This window comes from Falco punctatus (assembly GCF_963210335.1).
Source record: "Falco punctatus genome assembly, chromosome: 3".
Lineage (NCBI taxonomy): Eukaryota > Metazoa > Chordata > Aves > Falconiformes > Falconidae > Falco > Falco punctatus.
Window position 1 is genome coordinate 46,674,284 of NC_137582.1, and position 23,134 is coordinate 46,697,417.

General features: G+C 41.8%; 1 protein-coding gene and 1 long non-coding RNA gene across 12 annotated transcripts in view; one reads left to right on the forward strand and one right to left on the reverse strand.

The window, feature by feature from the left end:
* The window catches only part of FAM110B (family with sequence similarity 110 member B), a 116,157-nt gene that overhangs the window by 29,968 nt on the left and 63,055 nt on the right, over positions 1-23,134 (reverse strand). For 2 of the 11 annotated variants that reach the window (XM_080379138.1, XM_080379133.1), the window contains 2 exons: positions 18,625-18,766; positions 11,425-11,651 (listed from right to left, as the gene is read on the reverse strand). The exons of 6 other annotated variants lie outside the window; for them this stretch is intronic. The gene's annotated coding sequence lies outside the window, so the exon portion shown is untranslated. The remainder of the gene's footprint in view (positions 1-11,424; positions 11,652-18,624; positions 18,767-23,134) is intronic. 3 more of the 11 variants (XM_080379137.1, XM_080379134.1, XM_080379136.1) reach the window with 2 other exon arrangements.
* Positions 349-9,997, forward strand: LOC308060421. Its single transcript, XR_013926718.1, has 2 exons — positions 349-6,063; positions 8,066-9,997. It is a non-coding gene; the product is annotated as an uncharacterized lncRNA (long non-coding RNA).

Consider the following 23,134-nt stretch of genomic DNA (forward strand, 5'->3'; position numbering starts at 1 on the left):
TACCCCCCCAGCTACGTTCAATCCCATTCAGAGCAGGAAATATCCAGAAGATTTCAAGTTGGAGCACAGGGAGGCTCTACTGCCCAGACACTCATTCTTATCACAGGGCTGGCTGTGCTGCCAATTCACTGCGCACTGCTGATACCGATGCACGTTAAAAACAAAGCAAACAACCACTCTGTGTTCAAACTTGTCCGTGTTTCTGCCCCTTAACCAAACCATTACCAGGAACAGAAACTGCATAAAGCGCAGCTTCTGTATTCTGAAGTGAAACACAGGAGGGTCAAAATGAGCATGCATTTTTTTGTATTACAACTGTGAGGAAGACTGTGGAGGGCAGTTTCACACCAAAGCTGCACAGCTGCCTGAAGGCATGTTATTTTACACTTTCTAAAACAAAACCTCCTATGTTTAATGTTTCTAACATGCAACCAGACATATTCCAACTGGGTATCATTATTATGAAAGGATTTTGCTGCCATGCACTCTCCCAATAACAGGCAACTGAACAGCTCTCCTGCCTGACAGAACATGACTTCAGTACACGAATTTAAAGCATGTAAACTGAGGCCAATAGAACATTCATATAATCAAACTTTATATACCTTAATTCCCTTCCTCTAGGAGCCCTGGTGTGCCCACGGGAACTCCTGTCCTTGCCTTACTTCTTGGGGAAACTTCCCTTCTTCCCCAGTAATTCCTCATGGACAAGAGCTAGGGAAACAAGTCCCTAGCTGGCTGGCAGTTTTAAGCTCCAGTTAGAGAACATGAGTAAACAATACAGCATGCAAAAGTGTTCAAGTGTAGATCTGGCTATAGTAAAAATAATACTAATAAAAAGCACTGTTTTTTTCCCCAAAGAGAATACTTGAAGGGGACTAAGTTTTACAGGCAAATGTCTCTGCCCCTTGAAACAAGCATCTAATTGCAAGAAAAGCTATTTTCTTGCCTGTGAGGAAAGTTGTGGACCATAGCTTGTTAAATATCCAGAATGTAGGCAACACCTAAAAATCTTAAGAAAACCACTTACTTTTTACCCTATTTGAATGCTTACACAAGTTTCTGCAATTGCTTACACAGAACAATATTAGACAAACAGCCAGCGCATCTTAAACCTCGCTTAAGGCTACACGGGAGCCAGACAGGATGAGCTGGCAGCTGGCCACCTCGCCAGGGACCAAGGTGACAGGGACATGCTACCCTAGGAGCTGCTTATATCCTACACTTATTTCCCCTTCTTCTCCTGGCAGGTCCCTTGCACACCTGTGCCACGCAAGCCCAGTTATCTCTGCTGGCCCAAACAAGCACTGCCCAGGCACAGCGTCCCTCCCAGCCAAGGATTTACATACAAACTCGGAACAAGTGTGCTGTTGCCCAGGATGTATGTTGTCTGCCACAGGTTTTGTGACTGCTGTGACTCCCTCGGGTCTGCACGGTGTGGTTTGTGAGGCGGGCAGAGACAACCCCAATTCTCTTTTCTTCGCCCAACAGCAAGCAAGTGCCATGCAACGTGCCCTATGCATGGGAATGTCCAGGAACAGCAATGTCAGAGATGCTCAGGAACCAGGACCTGGTAAAGGAGGACAGCATGCTACCATCACCAACCCCTGCCCCTCTGGAAAGCTTATTATACCTCAGTAAAGGAAACTAATGCGACTTCAAGCCCACAGAAAGAGGGGAAGGAGAATGGCAGAGAGAAATGTGCAGGTCTTTGCTCCAGGATCGCTCCCACCCTTTTGTTTATCACTCAAAACTATTTCCTTCCCCAAGAGGAGGCCACTGAAAGCCCTGCTGGCAGGTCACAGGTGGGCTGGATGTCACCCTCGCACACAATCTCTCGCTCTTTTCAGATTAGGCAATGGAGTCAGAAACAACTACTCTAGTAGTGAACATAACCAGCATAAATTACCAAGTAGCATGGGGACTGAGGGTAATTTTAATACAGCGTTCCTGAGCCAAACTTTTCAGTAGTCTTGCATCACCGCTACAAAGTGAGGGGAGCAGAGATGCCAAGGAGACTGTGACAGCAGCCCTGCACAGCCTTGCATAGAGATCCCTTAAATGGCAAAGTGCAGCACGCCAATGGCTAACCTGTCGTATTACCCACCGCTGCTTATTTGGAATCAAGAAGTGTATTTTTAATCATACTTCCTAACTGTTTGCATTTCCATTTTATGTTGCCAAGCAGGTGAATCATTCAAACGATTGTATGCAAAAACTACACAAACCCTCAAAATTTCAGGTCAGACAATTTCCTCTTCAGCTTAACCCCAGACTTTTCCAACAAGAAGAGCCGTGCGGTGCAGAGGGGCAGGTTTCCAGAAAAGCTAACTTTCTGGGGCTTACACAGCTTATCCTTTGTAACTCATGGGGAGGCTTGTGCTCTAACCATGTGAAAACGTTATCAGTTATTATTACGCTATGTTTCACGGTAAATATTTATGCCCTTTTCTCCAGTGCCAAAAGCTCATGTTGATACTTCAAACTTTACTGTGCAGATGTGAGTCTTGTATTTCTGGGTTCTCTCTTTTTCCACCACCCCGCCACCTCCCTCAGACACGAGGTAAGCTTTAAGATTTATTCCAAAATTCAAGAACAATGAAATTTTGGTAAAAAAAAAATATCTAAGATGACAAAATGCCCTAAGCATTAAAATATATTAAAACAACCAAATTTTTTATTTCACACGTACAATCCCAGAGTGATTTTTACTAGCCTGCAGAACTTTAAAGCCTTGTAAAGTCAGATTTACAACAGAACTTGAAACAGCCCCATCTATAGCCTATGAAGTGCTGTTATAATACAAACCTTAAAAGTGTCAAACTTCAGTGAATTACGAAAGTCAGCACTTCCCTTCTTTTTTAGCTGTACTCTTTCTGGTAATTGCTTTTTGTATAAAACTGCCTGCCCTTGTGCTGTAATGATTTTATTATTTTATTTACCTTATAGCTGTTATGAAATTAAAAGTGACAAACCGTTCATTAGATCACTCATTTTGTAAGCCTTTTTTAAAGCGTGAATATCATTATGAGTTCTGGATTAAAATATGTGGATAAAAGCGAAGGGGATAAGATAAACCAGGAATGAGTAGGTACATCAAAAAAATCAGGTTTGTAAGTTTCATATTTTAAAATGTATGGGGGGCAAAAAACAATAAGAAAAATCTGTCCAAAACATAAATTTGGGCAGTAATGATATGAAATTTGAAATGGGCAACTGTGTATGCTTTTTTATACCTTCTAGTTTCTCTTAGATTTCTGTATTAGGTCCAAGATTTCAGCAAAAACATACAGTATTCTGGTTTTTGGGCATGGTCTTTGGGAAAATCTGTCCATTTTCTTCTTAGTAGATCAACATAAAATTTAACAAGTATGAACTTATACCTATTTTCCACAGTGCCCAAAGGTGAACACAACTACTGGTATTTCTGAAGAAATCCATGTCAGTGTATGTGCAAGACCTATGCGCATTTCTCTTTAAGGATACAGAAGCACGATAACTCAGGGGGGAAAAAACCACCAAACTGCTAAATAAATATGTATGTACAATTTTCACAATGAAGCACCAAATTACATCAAAGTAGCAGACTACCTTTTTCCTATGATGCCATGCATGCACTGGATAATAAATATATACCAGTCTGCTAGTGAAAATTTCTGTAAACTTAAGACTTGAAAAGAGATCATTTAAAGTAGGGTTTTTTTACATTGCAGATGTGTGTGGTGTGTGTTTATACCATTTATTTATTTATATATTACACCCTGAACTCCAGAAAAATCACTGCTTTCCTCCCCAGCATACTTTCCAATTCCTTGCAAAGGATGAAGATCCTAAGGAAAATATCATTGTTTATAATGTAAAATATTTTCTAAAGTGTAAGCAGAATTTACCTCATGGCAGGGGGAGATAAGTGACAAAAGTCAGAAATACTGCCAGAGACAGACAGTGAGACCATTTATTCAAGAAGTTACTTAGTTCCTAGATTAGGATACCGAAGAATAAAAATAACAAAGGATCAATATCCCCACAGATTACTAGGATTTGGAAAGACCAGAACAAAACATTCCTAGACCAACTAAAGCTATAGGATTTAAAATCTAGACATCAAATTTTGTGAGACACTTCAGTTTTTCTCTGTGATACAAATCAAATCTCAATTCCCCCAAAAAAACTTCTTTTTCAAGACCTTTTCTCGATCAGCTCCAGGGAAAGGGAGATGTGCAGATGAGCACAAGTAACCCAACTTATTAAACCCACTGCAAGGCTGGATGCATATGGAAATGAATTTTATTCCCAAGCAGATAGACTAGATACGTCAGTATGTTTTTGCCATCTCTGATATAAAAATAGGTGTCAGCAAAATCCAATATAAATTCTTGCAAGCCCCTGCAGGAATGCTGCTGTTTTCCTCTGGACTGTTCAACAGACACAACCATCCAGAAACGTCTCATAATCAAGGAAAAGAAGGAATGGGGGGCAGAACCCACCTGAAACCCTCAGTTCTGTCGCGTTCAAAACCTCTACCCAAAAAAAGCAAAACATTTTTTCTCATTGGTTAGATGGACCTTGTAAAAAACATTCCTGGGTCATCACCACTGACCCAGGGTTTGTCCCTTGTCCAAGAGAGAATAACAGGATCCCTTCCCTGGGGTGCTGGTGCCACGGCTGGGGGCCAGGAAAGAAGAAGTCAGGAATACTTTTGTGGCGTGGAAGTAAACCAAAACATCACTGCTTTTAAGAACAGAAGCAAAAACAAGGCATGCTTCTACAAGCTGTGTCTTACTGTTCCTCAGGAAAACCTCCCTGGCTGTATTTGTCTGTAAGCAAGCATCACAACTGGCATGTGCAGGGGCTGCTGCCAGGTGCTCCTATAACTTGTACTCCCACACCTCAAACACATGTGCTTGTGCAAACTGTGGCAGCCAAGACCTGGAGGAAGCACCGAGCGCAGTTGGCCACCTGCTGAATCAATTTTTGCAGATTACAAAGATGTCCTCCAGCACCAGTGTGGGCAACAGCCAAACACACATAACAAAAAAGGAGGTTTTCCAAAGAAAGAAAGAAAGAAAAAAAAAACTCACCTTGGAAATGTTTTGCCTTTAGGCAGCTCTTGATTTCTCTTTCTACCCAAAAAAGCGCTAATGTTGCATTTCTAACCTGTTGTTATTGTTCATATACACAAATATAGCAATTTCATGCCTGCTCTGGAAAACAAACAAATCAAAATGCTGAAACACACCCCAGCATACAACCAAAACGCAAGTTCTTATGCTTTGGTCAAGCTTCTCAAGTACTTCTTTTCCTGCATTCCTTTCTCTTGCTTTCGCTGTTTCCCTCCATTTTGTCACAGATTTCCAACCCCCAAATTTTATTAGATTAACCCCCCAGAGATCTTGGTCTGCCACTGCAGCTGACAGGCTGCAGCCCGAGGATGCTGGATCGGACACAGAGTAGGGAGCATTTCAAATTTAGGTCACCCTTGCCACTCTGATCCCAGGGAACAGCGATGGCGTGCTTTTCCACACTTGGCTGTTTTCCTGCTGACCTGTGTCTCGAACAAGATGACAGTCCCAGTGCAACTTAAAGAACAAAGTTAGCACCAGAGAGATTTAATGCTAAATATGACAAAAAAGGGCCAAAGTGACTGCAAAGAAGAATTAACTTTCCCAAAGTTTGCCACTGGAGGCTGATGGTGCACTAAAACTGCACAAACACGCATCCTTCGGCCGTGTTCACTGTCTGCAGAACCAGCACACAAAGTAGGGATTGATGGCAGGCAGAAATTGTTACCACGTGAGGAAAAGCATTGCTGAGCCAGCAGCACACACGATAAGCGTTATCTCTGCTGGAGGCTGCGTGCTGCTGCGCTGCACCTCAGCTCCGTGCTGGCAGACCACTGAGGGGGAGCCGGCACCGAGGCCAAACCTCACGAGTGCTATACACGGCACTCCAGGCACCGAGGCTGGCAAACCAGCAGCCTACCCACCCTTCTGCAAATGAGCCAACCCAGCCATATCCGAGAGAGCAAAACTCCTCAAGGAAGTAACTGCGTGTCACAGGAAGGTGAGAAACATAGCTGGGTCTGATGCTACTGGAAGGTGAAAGGGGGAAAGCCCCGACTCTCATCCCTTAGGGCTCTGCTGTTCCCCGGAGGCAGGGGCTCCCCACCACCCAGCCTCCCATGGTGGCTGAAGCCATCCTAGAGCAATGCAGCAGGGCAAGCTCTGACGGCTCCTCTGCACCCACGTCTACTCAAACTGCTTTCTAGTTCTTGGACTCAACATATGTTTTTTTTCCTCCTGTAGTTCTTTTTTTAAAAAAATAATAATTCAAATTTAGGATTATATGCTTAGTGCAACACAGCAGCTAGCATGTTTTTACAGAAGAATGGTTCCTAAAGGACTGTGCCATTCAACTACATATGAACCCAGAGGGGAAAAGCTTAATGGATAGCAATATGAGGTATTTTAGTTTGCCCCATAATTCTTCTCCTACTGGTTCAAAGCTGTGTCTCTCCCTCATGGGCATCCTCAAGCTCAGGCATCACGGGCAACCTAAGAGAAGGTGACTTGTGAGGATTTTTGCCCACTGGCTGTAGGCTTAGCCAAAGATGAACAGGGGAATCACTGGAGAAACTACACCTACTGAGTATTCACTGGCACCTAAAGCAGCCAAGCTTGTCATTGGCCATTGCAAATGATTCACAGAGGAGAAAAATGATTTGAATGGGTCACAGCATGAGAAGAAACTTTGTTTTAAGGAGTTTGGGATAAATCCAGCGATTAGTAGATATTTTACCCAGAGGATGATCAGAAACCGTGTGGCCAGCAGGACCAGGGCAGTGACTGTCCCCCTGCACTGGGCACTGGTGAGGCCGCCCCTCGAATGCCGTGTTCAGGTGTGGGCCCCTCACTGCAGGAGGGACACTGAGGGGCTGGAGCGTGTCCAGAGACGGGCAGCGAAGCTGGTGGAGGGGCTGGAGCACAAGGCTTATGAGGAGCAGCTGAGGGAACTGGGGGTGTTTAATCTGGAGGAAAGCAGGCTCAGGGGGGACCTTATTGCTCTCTACAGCTGCCTGGAAGGAGGTTGTAGCGAGTGGGGTGTCACTCTCTTCTCCCAGGTAACAAGTGATAGGAGAAGAGGAAACTATCTCAAGTTCTGCCAGGGGAGGTTTAGATTGGATATTAGGAAAAGGAAAACTTCTTCACTGAAAGGGTGGTGAAGCATTGGGACAGGCTGCCCAGGGAAGTGGGTGAGTCCTAGAAGTATCTAAAAGGTGTGTTGATGTGGCACTGAGGGACATGGTTTGGTGGTGGACATGGCAGTGCTAGGTTCATGGTTGGACTTGATGATCTTAAAAGTACTTTCTGACCTAAATGATTCTATGGCTTTCAGTTTTAGAAGAGAGTAAGGAGATGTATCAGAATAGATCCGACTTGGGAGAAAAAAAATCCCACTTTATGTAAATTGAGATAGGTTACATGAAAGACCTAAATATAAATGGAAGAAAAACTAGTATCATCTCCATATCAAGACAACAGAAAAATGATATGCCCTAATAAGTAGAGTTCATGTTGTCTAATTTAGTTAATAGGTTTCTAGAGAAACAGCAATGTTCATTCATGGGATACAATTTTTTTCTCCAATGAGAGATTTGCAGAGGAATCACAGAGACAGGCAGTTTTATAACTTTCACACACATAAAAGGCTAATAAGCAATTAAGGATTACAGGCATTAGGAAAAAGAGCTGATCTTTCCTCCAGTCCGTTACCCTGCCAAATGAGTATTATTCTCTACCATCTCTTAGGCAATGGCTTGTTAGATCTAGTACTAGAGACCACAAATGCTACAGACTTTTCCCAACTTCTATAGCAGACCATTTACAGGTTTATGCATCTACAAAACGAGTATTAAAGAAATCATGCTTCTATTTTTCTCTGTTAATACCTGATTCTTGTTACATTACTTATGCTGAAAATTTGTATTTCAATTTTATTTTGCCTTAATTTTTCACATTTGTGCTTTTCTTTCCTGAAATCCTTCAAATATTGTTGATCTCCAAAGGATAAAGCATCTGCAACTGACTGCCTATTCAAGGTGTTCACACAAGAGAAACGCAGAACTTGGTGCATTGTCAACCAGCGTCAATAGGGATCTTCCACCAACTTCAGTGGGGTCAGGATTAGACCTTCAGAGCTGCTACTCCCCCTTGCAGTATGCTCACAATGGCATCTCTACATGGCTAATACCTGCAAGGCTCCCTCCCATCATATTTCAGACTTTCAGTATTATTCTGAAGTTTTTTATGGTGATATTCTTTTTGAAGTCTCTCCATAACATGCAATCGTTTTATTTGGGATTAGCTCTTGTAAAGTTAATTACAGTTTTGCATTTTGTTTTACGTTCCTGACCTCTTCAGATTCTTTTGAACTTTAAATATTTGTCCAGACTTGTATATTCAGCTCTTCCTAATATAAATGTGGTTTGCACAGCACCTGAATCCCCTTCATACCATCAGTTTAATTTAGAAAGAACAGAACTAAAATCTTTTGGAGAGACAAAGCAGGACAAAGCTTTTGAAGAGAGACGCAACAGTTAAATCCTGTTTTATCACACTACCCAACACATTACTTTTGCTGAAGCGTTTTTGACTTAAAGTCCTAAAATACTAGCACAAATGAAATATAACCTTTTTTGAAGAAAAAAATCCCAATAACTCAGAATTAAAATTATATAAGCTTAGACTAACGTCTTTAATAAAGCAATGGGAAGCAGCAAACTGAGGACAAAACACCAGTAGCAGATTCACGAATCACAGATTATACTACCTTATTCGAGAAAAACATACTTCAAGAGATGCCAACCTACTGGAAATACTAAATAACAATGCTGCTTTAAAAGTAAGAAGCAGCAGAAAATAATTCTTTATAGAGTTACAGTTAGGTTATCTTTAGCACCTAAGGAGTTATTGTTTTTATTTTCTAGTCTAAGAGCAACAGTGCCTCTGCATGCAATATGCAGGAACCTGGGGAAGAAAAAGAAACAATTTGCACTGAAGACTTGGGTTTGGAAACAAAGCTGGTTTCCAAGAATTTTTCTGCAGTAGACAATGATACAAGAGAAAGGTGATGTAGGCACCACATGGTACGTTAATTCCAGTCACAACACCAGCTCTGTTCTCTACTCCTTCACTAGACTGTGAGAAAACAGGCAAGTTACGTCACTGACACTAATGGCAAAACCTAGCTTCACCAGGCATAGTGAACATTAATGCGTAGGTAAATAAAAGCTTGGGACACTGGAAAGAACAACTGTGAATGAGCAGCCCTGCAAGCCAGCTCTCTCCCAACAAGAAGCTTCACTGGGTGCATAAAATACCACAGTAACTTCTTCTTAGATGTTCAGGAAAGCTAGGATAAACCACGCACAAATACATACTGGAGCAAGGAGGATGCATGCTGCCTTTGCAGGAAAAGATGCAATAAAAAATTATCCAAATAATCCAAATCCCCCCAAAATATCCAAATTACACGCTTGGGAAAGGAGCCTAGATCATTCTTCTATAAATCCAACCAGTCTGTACTGCACTAGTGCATAAAAACAGTTCTTAAGTGCCAAACAGGACACTGGCACTGGCTGTGAGTAAGAGCATCCCACCTTTCCACAAAGGGACAGCCCCAACACACTGGTGGTGATGTGCCCAAATCTTCCTTCCAAGTGAAGTGACGGGGACAGGACAGGGCTGAGCTGCCTGTACTAGCAGTTCACAAACTGGCCCACAGGCAAGCCTGCATCAGGAGGCTGTGAGTGGCCATTTGGGTTTGGGGTGTGGAAAGAAACAAAACAGCCTCTGCTTTCACATTCTGCTCTGCAGAGGGTGGTTACTTCTGCTGGAGGCAGACCTCGGCTTTGTCTTTATGCATTTGCCTCCTCAACTAGCAGGCAGACAAATACCACATTTAGAGGAAAACAAACACACACACTACCCCAGCCCCCTCCCCCCCAAAAAAAAAAAAACCAACACCAAAAAACACCCAACCAACAAAACCCACACCTAAAACACCACAATAAGAAAAAAGAACACCCACCCCAACTCTCTAAAATCAATTAGACCTACTCCCAGAATTGCTCTAATGGTATTTCAAGCTTAGAAAATCTTGGGGTACTGGTCCTGTAGCAACCACAGTTGAGAAGAGCCTCTCAGACATAAAAAAGTGCATTTAGTAGCAAAGTGAGGTCGAACTGGTAAAACTAAACAGGGTGTTCAGGCAGGACACCTGTTCTTCAACTGAATCACTGTTGTCAGAATACATTTTAGGTAGGTAAATCCAGATAGAATTACAATTTTTTTTTTAAATCTCTAAACAGTTCCCAAATGCCACTGCTGCTATTACTGAGTTGTAAGGAGTGAAGTATGTAAAATTATGAAGTTTTTCTTACTAAGTAATGTAATTCAAACTCTAGATATTTACTTTTGCAGGGGGAAGGGAACAGTAGACAACTGAAACACACCCAGGATGGCTCAGCAGCATGTGTCACCACGCGCTCCCCCGTGTCACAGTATCTGGCTGGGATGGCATGCTGCTGGGGAAGCCGGAGCACAGCCAAGCTGGAGAACACCACAGCTGAGGTCTCAGTGGCTGAGGCTCATCTCACCATCGAGCATGGAGACTTGGCCATTAAGACATGGTCTGCATTTCACCCATACTGATGAGGTTGGGCTCCTACCCACTCCATCGCCACCCTCACCAGGGCTCCTCTCTGCGCTACCTCTAGCACCAAAATGCCACTGGAAGGAGCCTATGGGTGCCTGCCCCAACCTCCTCCTGAGATCTGGTCTGGAGCCCATCCTAGTCTGAGGCCAGCTTCCTGAGGTACTGTTCCGACACTGATCTGTTACCTCTCTGATCTAAAATGAGGTCATTTTGGCTCAGCAGCACGTCACTATGATGCTGTACATCAAACGGCTGGGCAGGGTCAGGCTGCCTAAAGAGGCATGGTGACAAGGACAGGTCGCTGCAGGCATCCTCTGCACTTGAATAAGGCTGCAGGGAGCTGTACTCCAGCAGGAACATGGCTCTGCCCACCTCTCACATGGCAGTGGGACCTTCCTCTCTCCTCCAAAACAACCCTCAAGCTACACTGGTACAACTGGTTATAGGGGTGCAGCAAAATCAGCATAGAAAACCGATCCAGGACAAAAACAACATCCTCACCAGAAAAGGACGGGAGGACAAGGAAAAGAAACACCATTTAGAGCCTGGCTCAATTCTGGATGCATTTAATTGTGAAAAACATGGATGCTTTTTTGGAAGTTTGTTCAATTTTTCTTCAAATTTTGATGTTAACTCTTTTAATTAAGGTAAGTATCTGCATCTGACATGCCCTGTTCACAATGCTGGCTACACCTTTTATGTTCATACCTGCACAGCATTAGTGGTTATAGGAAAGCTTGAATTCCTGGCACAAACACAGCATCATGTTGTTTTGGCTTGGGTTTTTTTGCCCTCCGCTTGCAGAGCAGCACTCACACAGGCACACTTGCTGCATGTTCGGATGAGTAGAACAACCTTCAGACATGGGCTGCAGTTGTTCTGCTTCAGAATCAACACTCTCTAAGCTTGTATGGTAGATGAAACGTCTCCAGGCTCTGGGCAGTAGAAAAACACATGAAGATATGACTGCTTCAGGTGGTATTCTGCTTGCAGGTTTAACAGTAACCCTCATGACCAGAAGAGCTGGAAATGCTTTTTTTTTGTTTGTTTGTTTTGTTTTGTTAATAAAAGCTCAGAATCTAGAACAGCCTAGATTTTGGGCAAGCTGGTGTTATGATCTAATCCTAGCTGTTGATTTCCAGATCTGTCAATTCAGTACCGCTCAAAAATTAGATTAAAAACTACCTCCACCCTCAAAAAAGGATTTAAGGAAATTATCGTGAAACAAGAAGCATACTAATACTACAAAGCAGATTCAGCTAAATATACTTCTGCAAAGGAAGTTACTGTTCAGTCAACTCTGTTTTAACTGTATTTCTTGATATTCCAATCTTCTTGTCACTTCTTTTCTGACAAAAGTCATCTTCAGTTAGACTGTAGATGAGATTTAATAAATACTGCTTATTTTCCATACTAAGGCTGGCTTTACTTAGCATAACTGAGTTAGGTAAAGAAGTGACAAATCCAGTTGGGCACACATATATTGATACACAACAGAAAAGTATATGGCATTTTCTATTGTGAGTGAAGAATTGTTACCAAAAATCCCCCGTGATGAGATCGGGTGAAAAGGCCATGTCCTGGTTTCAGCTGGTATAGAGTTAATTTTCTTCTTAGTAGCTGGTGCAGTGCTGTGTTTTGGATTTGGTGTGAGAATAGTGTTGATAACACATGGATGTCTTTGGTTATTACTAGTTAATGTTTATGCAAAGTCAAGGACTTTTCAGTTTCTCAGGCCCTGCCAGCCAGAGGGCTGGAGGGGCACAAGAAATGGGGAGGGGACACAGCCAGGCCAGCTGGCCCCAACTGGGCAAAGGGACTTTCCATACCATGGGACATCATGCTCGGTGTATAAACTGGGGGAGGCTGGCCAGGGCCTGCTGGTCGCTGCCTGGGGACTGGCTGGGCATCAGTCAGTGGGTGGGAGCAGTTGTACTGTGCATCACTTGGGTTTTCTCCCTTCCCTTTGGATTTCAACCCTCTCTCCTTCTTCCTCCTTCTCATTATAATGATTACTGTTGTTGTTATTATTATGGTTTAGGGTTTTTTACTCCTTTAATATTTTAATTATTAAATTGTTCTTATGTCAACCCTCGAGTTTCATATTTCTTTTTGATTCCCTTCCCCATCCCTCTGGGGGGGACGCGGGGGGAGTGAGCAAGGGGCAATGCAGTACTTACTTTTCTGGCTGGGGTTAACATAACAGGCCAAACCTTACCAGCACCCCAGACACACGCACACCTTGCTAGTCCCCCACAGCCACAGTCCTCACCAACTTCAGCAAGAAATCAGGGCTCACAGAAGTCTTAGAAGGTGTTACAAGAACAGGTTCAAGGAGTTGAGCCTACAAATTACTCTCTGTCGTGGGTAACTTCCTGTACAGTGGAGTATCACAGGCAATTTTGTTTATTTTTTTACCATAAGAAATAATGGAAATGATACGTGTAGTAAGAAACATTGACATTTCATGGAAATGGGCATTTGCATGTAATCCTCCCTACTGCTGGCAACTTTAGTGGGGTTTTTTTCATATTAATTGAGAAAAAGTATAATACTAGTTACGCAGCATTTCAATACGACATTTGAATCACCAGCTTTTTTTTTTTTCCAAATATGCAGAGAAAAAAAAATGATAGTAAAACTTCCCAATATCAGTGCAGCTGATATAAATCAGTACCATTGGAAAAAATCCGTGATCACAAACAAATAAGGTGATGCAGAACCTGTTAATGTCCAGGACTTGGAGAGTGATATACAGTCCAGATATTGGGAGCAGGAAGCACATACCCCTATTAACAGCCTCCTATAGGGTGGGGGACTAAGCATTTGTACCTACCATGGCTTTCACAATGGGACCCCAAAGATCCAATTCCAAGAAAGAAAAAAAAAAATAGTAACAAGAAAACCAGTTCAACCTTTAAGGAAACTGAATATTAATTTGTTTCTGGCCACAGATTTTTTTTTTTGTAATATAAACAACATCAATCCTAACAGAAACTGGGGGTGGGGGGTGGGGGGGGTGGGGGGGGAAGTCCACATGTATCTGTACAGGGCTCATCCTAAACATGTAGCAGTTTCTTTGACAATAAGTCTTTTCGTGTTTTGGTATACTAGTGCAATGTTCATGTTCTCACAACTAGCCTGAAGGGTTTCTAAATTAGTAACCCAATGTTACCACAGTAACATAAAGTACCACCAAAATGGACCACTTTTTAGAGATCGACTATAATCAAATTAGTGACCAAGCAAGTTATAAGAATTCTTGCTTTTCCAGTTTTGGGAGTTTGGGGCTTTATTGGGGTCTTTTGTTGTCTGTGTTTTAAAATTAAGATACATACAGAGTGTGCTTTGTTTACCTTGCAGGAATAGATCCTGTGTAAGCAAAAAAAGAATCACCATGAACAGCAAGAAAAAAGCAGCTCCTCACACTTGCTAAGGGTCTCTAGTTTCAGTTCCCAGGCATACAAAGTTTTAACAACCCATCTCTGGTTTTACTTTTGCAGACTGCTTGCAAGCAGAACACACTCTTTCCTTGTCCCAATACTATTTAAAACACAGTGAAACCTCACTCTCAGAGCTTCTTAAACACCAGGATCCTGTCCATCATGCTGTCTCAGATACCCTGGGGCATGTTAAATAGCACTAGATGCCCTATAAGTCAACCTGCCATCCTTGATCAGACAATCTTCAAACTGAGAATATTCAAGTTAAAAACAGTCACATATAAAGTTCAATGTTCAAAAGACATCATCTTCACAGTCATCACATCCACACAGTCCAGAGTATCTGTCCTACATTCACATAAATTTGATAAAAATATGAGTTTCTTTATATCTTAAAAAAAAACCCCAACCAACCAAACCCATCCACCCTGTGAATAAATGCTCTCAGTACAGCCAGCCCTCACCAACCAGTCACACCACACAGCACCTTCATACAAGGGCTACCGCAGGACTGAGGACAAGCAGCCCCATCCATCCCAGCAAGTTTTCACACAATGGTCTTTATTCAAGCGGCATCAAGTATCTGAATTAAAATCTGGAAGACTTGTATTTGGTTATTTTCTATTAAAAGACAGCATCTCATTGTATATAAATATTTTGTTGTCCTAAGCCTGCTCTAACAACCTCCTTGGGGTATCTCTGCAGTCTTATCATTCATAAAAATCTTTGGAAAAATACTGAGATTATATGAACTTTTTCTGACTCTTGCTGTGTTGAAATAAAAGAGACATCGGTTTATGGTTGTGTCAATCAGAGCTAGATATATTTGTTTACAATATTGCTTATCAATAGCACAAATGTTCTAAGTTGATTGTTGAGTTCAGTGATTTGTGAAATTTGAGATTTTTTTTATTACGAAAATTAATAGGAATTTTTACTCTTATTAGTGGGAAAGTATGTCACATATTCAACTTCTCTACTTTTGACCTGGCTGACTAGTTTTTATTCTTTAGATGATGCTATCATTTATAGTTGGGAGGTAATGCCAAAGCTTTTTTGATTGATCTACTGGAACAATTGGCTCTAATTTATATTCCTTTCAGAAAGATGGACAGAAAGAAGGAAACGGTGTCCAAAGACACTACACAAATCCCTCCAAAAACACTTCCACGAGCACAGGATTGCTCCTTGCCTTCCTTTGTCACACAAAGCAACAGTGAGTGAGCCAGGAACCTGGGATCCCTGTCCTCCTCCACCATCAGCTTTCTAAAAATTGCATCCCGAAGTTACAAAGGAGAAGGTGCTCTCCTGTTAAAATGATCTTCCAGCTGGGAAAACACATCAGTCAAAACATACTATATACATGTGTCTGTAGTGGCACATACATGTACACATGCTCTCTCTGTCTCTATGGTACTAGAGTTTGACTTCTGTGATTTCCAATGTGGATGCGCTTATTTAGATATGAGCAGCTTTCTGCTGTATGGGTGGAGTTTGGAGGTAGAGTACATGATATTCCTTTCAAAAAACACATATATCTGAATGAGACACCAAAGCAAAATGACACATAAAGCTCAAAACTAGCACTGAGTACCTTCAGCCTGCTTGACTTTCTAACTTTAAATAGCTGGTTTAGCACAGTTGTACAGTCTGCAATACACTGCAGTGATTTGTGCATATAGCTTTCACTCCTGCTGGTTACCATTTATAGGCTATAACTAAAGAAAAGGTGGCTCAGGGACTTTTCACATACAGTACTGAACACGTTCCTGAGGAAAAAAAAGATAAAACCCCACAAACGTAACTGTTCATTAAAAAATAAAAAAGCCCTGTATCTGCAAGTGCTCCAAATGTCACAAGAAAACTGTAAGTTCAAAGGCAAATGTACATTCCCCTTTTATATTATAAAACATGCAGTGTGAAAAAACACTTAGGATAATCTCTGAATCATTAATTCTCTTCCATTTACATGAGAATATAAGCACCAGATCTTTTTATGTAGAATGTCACAAAAATGACAGCCCGGGACACTTCTCAAAGTTTAGTGAGATCTCACAAAGTGGTCTTCTCCCAGTTGTTTTGAAGGACAGATCCTTACTTTAGGATTATCCCATTTACATTATGGGGTAAAATAATCCCCCCAACACTCCAAAAGTCCTAACAGCTGCATCTTCATGGGAAAAAAGAGCTGATAAGGACAAGAACCAACAGTTGTTACTGCAAACTAGTGGCTCTGGATCCCAAGCAGCTGCCTTTCTACCAAACAACAAGAATCATAAAACTAAGGTGCTTAAAAATAAATCAAACACCAAAACCAAATTACTACCAGCAAGAACATCTTATTTTAATGATAAAAATGCGTGAAATGCCAGCCAATTTCAAGCTGCACTAAACTGAACATAATCCTTACATGTAAGTCATAATTTATGGGAAATAACTATTTGAAATGCCGACTGTAGAATTTATAACTTAATGGCTGGCATGCCAACCGCTAAAATGGTTCACAGACCTGGCTGTTTTTATACTATGCGAATTGCTGGGGTGGTGCAAAAATTAAAGATATTTTCACTGATGTCCACGCTGAGAGTGCACCCATCCTCCAAGGGTGAAGGGCACCAGTGGGTCAGCGGTGGCAGAGCTCTCATGTTACATCCCTTTGCTGCATGTCTGATTGTCTGCCTTAAAATACCAACTTTTACTGGAAAATTTCACTCCTTGTCAGAGGAATGTTTAAAATAGAGCGTCTTCTCTTGTCAAGGGTAATATTTATGTACACAAAAAAAATGAAATTGCTGTGACAGTGTAAAAGAATTACAAATTTGCAAAGGGAGCGCAGTACAATTCTGGGCGCTTTTCTGTCACCTTGGCAGTGACAGAAGGACAGCGGCTGCTGGGCAGCCACCCCACCATACTCCTCACTCCCCGCCTCCTCTCCCTGCTGCAAGGGCAGTCCCAGGGTAAGGAAGACAAATACGGGTTTGAAGTGTTCTGCAGTTGCTTAGCAACTGCTAAAAAACCCCAAGAGATTTCAGTCAATGAACTGGCACATACACCTCTACACATATCAATGGTGACACGAGGAGTGCCACCACACCACTAGACATCTCAGCCCTGGGATGCCCCCAGCCCCAACATTAGCATGTCCCACCTCACCCTTCCAACCTGCTTCCAGCCTCTGCTCACTCATCCCATCCCAAAACTCCCAGCACCACAGAAGGGCACAGCAAGCGCCTGTGTGCGGGTAAGGAGGTTATTTTTAGTTGTGAAGAGGCCAGCTATGCCCTTCACTCTGTTACCACACACCTGCAAACCACGACTGCTTTAAAAAGCAACTGAGATTGAAAAGCTGCCCCTGAACTAGCCCTCCTGTGGTACAGACCAGGTTTCTTCCCAAGCCATGCGATGTATAGTCAGCGACCATTACCGGCCATTCCCATGCCTGTTACCAGTTTCAGTGGGAAATGATGGCCAAATTGCATAAACCTTTTGGGCACCATGATCGCACATCATCATCATCATCATCATCATCATCATGCCAAGTGTTTTCAGATTTTCAAACCTGATACATATGTGTATGTACAGATTTTGACAGGGAACGAAGATTCTTCCACCACTCTTCTGTAAACTGCCATTAGGTCTATATAATAATTTATATAAACTTGAAGAGATGATAGAAGGAAGCTATGCTTGAAAAAAATCTTTTCTGTTTTACAGATGCTTCACTCCACAGATGAGTACATATGAAGGGAAAAGAAACCGCACCACACTGCAATGCAACAGGTTTTAAGTTATCAGTATAGAAAATTATGCTAAGGAAAAGTGAAAATTTATGCTGGAAATTAAACCATTTCTAACCACTGCAGCAGTTAGGTTCAGAAACGGCTTTCCAGGAGCAGCAACATGGCCAAGGAACTGCAGCCATGCCTGAGCCACCTATCCTGTCCCTTCCACAGCCAGCAAAGGAGGAGGAGTACCTCCACCACCTGAGCTGGCTGGAGAAGCTGTTCCCACATCTGCCCCTTTCCACCAACAGCAAAGGGCACCAGGGGCAACAGCATCAGTGTAGCCCAGCCAAAGGGATCCCAGCCTGGGGGTGAGCTGCCCTGGCGCAGGGGGCTGCAGGGGCAGCTGAGGGACCCTTCCATGTCCCAGCTTCCCACCTGCACTGACGCTGCAGTGAAGGGAAGCAACCAGAGCTGGGAAATTGCCCTTCCCCAGTGGTTTTGTGCATTTTCTGTGAACCTTAACAATACATGTGTGCTTCTCAAAAACACTGCCTCCCCCTTAAGCCCAGAAAAAATACATCACCGTATTTCTAAGAAACAGAAATGCTCATCAGTCACATTTGAATTTCAAGGTGCATCATTTCTTGTGCTTGCTTCAATCCTTAAAACACCAATTTCCTTAATTTTAGTCTTTTTCTTCTCTCCTTTAAACTAGTACCCAGTACCTTTTCAAAACTTACCTGCTCTAAGTTACCACCAGTGAGTTTTATTTATGATAGTGCTGCGGTACCAAGTAGACCTCTGTTATGGTGTTTCACAAACATCTTGCTTGGCACCTCCAAGGGACCCATTACATTCTTTATCCTCACAATTCTTAGTATACTGAAAAGAAATAATACAAATTCTTAAGAAAGCTACTGTTTGCAGATCCCTTCTAAATATCTACTACCAGGTAAAGTTCAGAAGTTTTCTGATTTCTTTAACGCTGTCCCAGCGATTTTAATAGCCATGTACTCCCAGGTGTTTTTACGTGAACACTGGAAATAAAAGTAAAGGCCTCAATAAATAGGTTTGGTGGTGTTTGATTTTTTGGTGGTGGATTTTTTTTTGTGTGGAGTTTTTTGTTGTTTTGGTTTTTTTTAATTAAGCGACCACACAGTAGCATTGCCAGTTGCATTCACTAGGAGCTAGTGAATGTAGCACAGTTTTGAGTAATATGGCAACAAAACTGGACTTAAGACTTTCAGGCAAAAAAAAAAAAAACAAAAAACCACAACCATAAAGCCACCAAACCTGAAAGGACAGTAACAAAACCCTCTTGGCTTTCCAGAATGGTATTAAAACAGAATTAATGCTTGGAACCACAATGCGGGTTGGACTTGTGTCACTCCTGTTTCATACAGGAAGAAAAGCACTTGTCAGGTGAAGAGAAGTACAATAATTATTATAACTCCTGGCTCCTGAAGGCAGGCCCCTTCCCCTCTGCGAGGCCATGACACAATGGTTCAAGCCTTCCAAAATGACATGGCTATCTTTGCTGCCACAGCCACTGTACCTGCACAAATTATTTTGTGAAGCTCCAGAAAATACATACAAAGTTTGTTTAGGACCTTCAATACCAAACAGCACCATAACGAATTGTACTACTTTATTCTTTAAGCTGTCCTTATCTTGTATTAACATTATTCTTTATCTTCCTTCCCAGCACAATTTGCTTTTCTAACTAATTTTAATTCTCATTGCATAGAAATCCACTCCTCTAGAAATGCCGCTGGACTACACCTGTTCTCTGTAATCACCAAAGACACCTCAGCAAGTTTCTGTTGCGTTACAAGTACAAATGCAGGTCCTTCTGAAAAGACCTTATTCTCGGTCTTAATTGAAAAGTTACTAATACTCATTTTCCAAGATTGCCTGGTGATACAAGGTAAATTAAAAGACCATAGCACAGTGGAGCACACTGAACTGATTGAACATTATTAGCTCTTCCCAGGTGGAAAGGATGTAAAACAAAGCAAAAAGATAACTGTTTGAAAGCATAATGACAAGGTGACTTTGGATGGCATTATGGAGACAAGAAACCAACATTTTAATAATAAATGAGAGATGACAGATAATGCGAAGATATCTTACCAAGAGTTTCAGTACTGGGTACAGCAGAGAAGAAGGAACCAACAAAAAAGGTGTAAAGAGGGATGATATGATCAAAGCCACAGGGCTGGGAAATGCTCTTGCAAGCAATATTCAGAACTGATAGAAGTGGGACAAGGCTGCTGTCATCCAAGCTAGAAAAGTGATGGCACAAGTACTTAGTAGTAGTATGTGAGACACTGATAGAAGATTTCACAGCAGATAGGGAAGGATACATCTTAGACATGGTAGACCAAGAAAATCTTCAAGATACGGGCTTCCTCTGCTTGGAAGGACCTTGGCAGAAATAAAACAGGGTTGGAAGGACTGGTCAGTTTTCATTCCTCTGATACTGTTTTGATGACTGCTTTTTTTAAAGCATCCGTTTTTCATTATTGTTTTAAAAGATTAACAGGTTTAAGACAGGAAGAGAAAGACATTTTCTGATCCAAGTGAATTGCAGAATTTTTACCTTAGGGAGAAATTATGAAACCGGTATAAGTCCTACTTTGTCTGGAAAGATCATCATAAAGGCTCCTTAAGACACAAGGCTCTCAGTAGGCTAACTTAATAGCAATTGCACTAGCTACACAAGAAAGTGACCTTTATTGATATGAAATATTAGGATACCTTAGCAGTTTAAAAGGCCCCGGAAGCAAATTTCAGATTCCAGCTTAGCAGAGGACAACCTAGAATAAGAGGCTAATGTTAACGCTCTTTTTATGTATTTAAAAATTATACAGACAAAAGTCACATCCATACAGAAATAAAGGTTGTAATCTAACTGTATCAGAGGCAATGCAAGCACTCAAAACTTATGCAGACTATTTAAGGACTTGGTTTCAAGGGAGAGTACATTTAAAGAAGTACAAATCACCCCAGGTGACAGCTCATGTGAAATAGGGATGTTAAGAAAATCCCCCTGGACTCTAAAAGTATGCTAAAATCATGCTAGATACAACAGGGACTGAAGCAGAATTACACCTAGTATGGTTTTTCTCTTTAAGAAGGAAAAATGCAATTTTTTTTTTGAGGCTGTATCAGTTCCGCATTCACAACTGGGCCATCTGACTTCTCCCACAAGTACAAAGAATTAAAATGAACCAGTAGTAAAAATTAACCTCATCAACCTGTTTCTCAGTATTAGCAATTTGCTCTCTAAATACAGTAAACAACTCCATTTTGAAGACAAAATGCAAACGGGGTCCCCATAAGCATCACTGTAGCTGGGTTTCTGTCCCCTCTATAAAAACGCACAGAGCTTCCAAATTTTCCCATAGCAGAGCAAGAGTGTTAATGCGGCAGTACAAGGTACAGGGTCATACTTTGGTCGGTACTTCTGGCTGAAAGAAAACAAGCATTATATTGTAATGATCACGAGCTATTATAACCATCTCAAGAAGTCACACCGCTGTCCCAGTGTCCTGCACAGAAGTGCCTGGTGCAGATCTGCCTGTGTGCAACTTGCAATGGCTATTTCAACACCACTGGGCTTGGGTGTTACGGGACCCTCCAACTGGCAGGTTTCACAAAGAAAACACCCTACAAGAGAGGCTCATCCAGCATCTTCACACTTAGTGAAAACTCCTTTCCAGCTGTAAAAAAAGGCAGAAAACTCTCACCCTGGTACATGTTGCTTCCAGAAGCTGCATACTGCTGAAAACATTTTGAAGATCTGACATCAAGTCCCTAAAGCTAGTAAACTCTTCCCTGGGGAATGCCATGTAAATACCACAAGCAGCTGAACAGAAACTCCTGCCAATTCCATCACCTCTTCCCTGTAGAGTTTAGAAGGCAGGAACACGCAAGAAAGCAACAGTCACACCAGTGACAGCCTACCGCTTGCTCACTGCTGGCAGGGCTGAGCCTGCCTCTGACTTGTGGGGCAGGTTGACTTACAGGCAGGTCCCACTTTTATTGAAGAATTTCACATGAAACGTTTGCAGTGTTTCCAAATATATAATGAAAAGGAAATAAAAGGCAAGTTTTATGCTTTAAAATATGGCACAGGACTTTTACTTCTTGTTTCAGATGGCCAAACAGCCCTTGAAATTGAAATTCACATCACATGAGCATTATAGACTTGGGAAGAAAAGGAGCTGGAGGACAGGCAAAGGAAGGGATGGTTTAAAAACACACATGCAGGAAGGGAAAGAAGAACAGGGAAGGGAGACTCAAGCTGTCAATACAAATTCATTCCTTCTTCATGCATGTTTGTAATCGCCAACAAGGCAACTTCTCCACTACAAGGTTACCTCTGAAGGATTTTCAAAAGACAATTGCATGGACCAAAGAAAGTAATCTAGTGAAGTGTAAAAGGCCTGACTACTAAACTAAAATAAAATAGACGGGAAAAAAGGTACAGTTCATAAGGATTAAAGGATTTCTCATTAATTTTTGAAAATTCAACAACAAAGAAGTTCAAGACTTCCTAGTGGCTGTGGATTGAAACTGATGTGTTAAGCATGGAACTAAACAAGCTTTCATAAATAGAGATCGGTTTGTCACCTTCAAAACAGATTTTATTATTATTCTTATTTTTGCAAGTGCTTCACCATCTTAGAAATGTCTAAGTAGCATTCTAAGATGTCACGTCAAGACCTGTGAACAAGCAGGAAAAAGTAAACCCGCACCATATTGGAACACAGAACATCAGAATAGAAAACATGGCATTGTCATGTGTTTAAGCAATAAAAATCCAAACGCTTATGGAAACAAAGATAATCGTTCCTGCAACTTCAAATATAAAACCTCAGGTCTGCAAGTCCTGTCACTTATCTTGGCCAAGATGTAAACAAAGACCACCTCTTCAACCCCAAACAATACAATGCTAGTAATGGTGATCATTTAAACAAGGGGAACATGGACTTTAAAGGGGGCTGAAAAGGAAAAAGAAACTATGTTAATGCTGTAAAGCAAGATTCATGGCTTTGAAGGGACACGACGAAGAGCTATGCAAGTGTCCCCTTTTCCCCATAAAGTTATCCAATTCATGCTACAAAGGATGCTCACAGACAGCTTCCTCCAAAGCTGCCCCCGAGGTCACCTAGTGCTCCATTTGTATGTGCCAGAAGACTACATGTAATTTTAGTAGTCAGCCTTGTCCAGCTTCCTAGTTTT